Source organism: Lathyrus oleraceus, chromosome 7 (genome assembly GCF_024323335.1).
Source record: "Lathyrus oleraceus cultivar Zhongwan6 chromosome 7, CAAS_Psat_ZW6_1.0, whole genome shotgun sequence".
Classification (NCBI taxonomy): domain Eukaryota; kingdom Viridiplantae; phylum Streptophyta; class Magnoliopsida; order Fabales; family Fabaceae; genus Lathyrus; species Lathyrus oleraceus.
The window spans coordinates 263,465,266-263,467,602 of record NC_066585.1 but is presented as its reverse complement, the minus strand read 5'-3'; the positions used below and the strand labels follow the sequence as shown (position 1 = coordinate 263,467,602).

Sequence of the window (2,337 nt, the reverse complement as noted above, 5' to 3'; positions counted from 1 at the left end):
ACCCAAAGATATTCAGAATGGGTTAATAGAATTCCCCACTCTCATTCATTCTCTATTGCTTAAGGCTCATACAACACAATTTTAATCTTGAATGACAAGCTCTTGAAGAACCACCTTTGGCATGCCTTATATGATCCATTGCTTGATATGACTGGGATGCCTTGATTGAGAGTCCGGACTTAAGGCCTAAATATCCATAACTTACAGAAAGAGTCTTATTAAATGATCAAGGGTCTTTTGATCACTTGAATAGACTGTGGGATTATACAAGATCAAAGGATTTAGTTAATCAAAATTGCTTTTAATCAACTTGAATCGAGGGTTTGAATTAGCTTGAAAATGACTAGTTAAGACTATTATTCACAAACTATTCCTAAGGGAGCATGCATATTAGTCAGAAACTTTGATTAAAATTATCTAATATCCTAAGTCAAAAATTATTCTTAAAGGAGCATGCATTTATATGGCTAAAATAGCAAAACAAACCCCGTAAGGAATAAAATGGTCATTCCACAAATGAATGGATATTGAATCAATTTCTACTCATGAAAACCCTAACTAAAATCAATTATATCTAACTATCCTAATATTCTAACATTCTAGAAAATTATTTAATTATCTAATTTTCTAAAACTAATAAAAAATTAGTGAATTAACATTCTAAAAAATCTACTACTAATTAATTTCCAATATTTCTAAAATTCTAATCAAATCTTAAAAGTCTAATTGAACTAATGACACCTAATCCTAATTAAATTCTAATAACTATCTTAATCTTAAAATCTAATAAACCTAATTAGACTAATCATAATCTAATTGATCACTAATAACAAAAAAAAGAAGAAAACAAAGGTTAAAAAAGAAAAGAATGGGCCTGGTCCAGTGGGGGTGCAAGATGCAGATCCGAGCTATTATGCACTGGCCTCAAAGCAGAGCCCCATTCGCTATTGTGCACATGAGTACAGGGGTACGGGAAGCAATATGCAGGTGTGGATTGGAAAGGCTTGGGCCTTAAGCCCAAGATACATATGGGTAAACCTGATCCAAGCATCAAAAGAAAGCTTCACAAATTTCACCGTCTCTGCTACTATACGTACGTAAATAAGGGGAAACGATGTCAAAATCGAATCAAAGAAACTCACCGGATTGAAGCCCCGATTGCGAACATGTATACATCTTCTTCTTAATTCTGAATTGCTTCCCGTCCTCTTCCTCTATAATGGATCGTATGTGTGACTTTGATTGTGTGTGTTTGATGCTTGTGTGAATTCGCGATGAAGAATCGATTATAGAGGAACTTCTGTTACGATCTTGTTCTTTGGTTCTGCAATTTTTTTGCTGAGTTATGAGGAATAAAGAAATGGCTTTCATGCCAAAAATGGATCTATCCCAATGATACGTGATAATGTTGTATTTATAGCACTTAAAATTATATTTTGAAATTTAAATGAAACTCACCTGAAATGCATTGGTTAGTTACAAATGAAAAAATCAGTTAGAAAATGAAACTGTTAGTTTTGAAATGAAGAGGGAAGAGAAAAAAAAGTTATGTTTATTTGTGATGAATTGAAACTGTATAGTCATGTTAGTGAAGTGAAGTGAATTAGTATATGTATAAGTTGATCTGTTATGGAATTTGCAGACTGAGTTTTTCTCTTGTAACAAAATAATGCAGGTGGTTTTGACTCTGTTACAATTATTATACAGGGCTGTAATTATTTCCATTGGGAAAAATGCAAGGGAAACTCATGCTATTATGCAAGTGGCTTCAATGTGATTTGTGTTGCAAGACAAAACAGAGTTGTAACTGGCTTCTGTTATACACTATTGTGCAGGGGATCATTTGGACTTGTGAGATTGGATTATGTTATGCTTAAATTTTGCAGCAGCTGGCTTGACTTGTATTGATTGTATTAATGGTTGAAATTTGAATTAGGAATATTGTATTTTGAAGTTGGCTTTGTATGGTGATGTTGTAATTTGATTGAAGATGTGAATTGAAATTAATGTTTGAATGGAATATATTTGTGTTTGGTTTCATGATTGTGGTCAAATGCTATGGAATTTGAAATCTAACTTGGATTATTTAGAATTTGTCTTCTGTATGGAAATGGTAAACTTGAATTTGGATTAATGGTTATGTGATGGTTAATGAACATGCATTGACATGGACATGGTTGTATTAAAAAAATGGTTGGAAAATGGTTTAAAATGTAAAAAAAAATGAACATGGTTCAAAGTGGTTTAAACTGAAATGAAAATGTGAAAATGAACATGGTTCAAAGTGGTTTAAACTGAAATGAAAATGTGAAAATGAACATGGTCAAAAATGGATCA

At 32.2% G+C, this 2,337-nt stretch overlaps 1 long non-coding RNA gene across 1 annotated transcript; it reads left to right on the top strand.

Annotated features, from left to right (window-relative positions):
• Positions 1–910: 910 nt before the first annotated feature.
• LOC127105092 (uncharacterized) lies at positions 911–2,040 on the top strand. Its single transcript, XR_007794900.1, has 2 exons — positions 911–1,168; positions 1,676–2,040. It is a non-coding gene; the product is annotated as an uncharacterized LOC127105092 (long non-coding RNA).
• Positions 2,041–2,337: the final 297 nt, after the last annotated feature.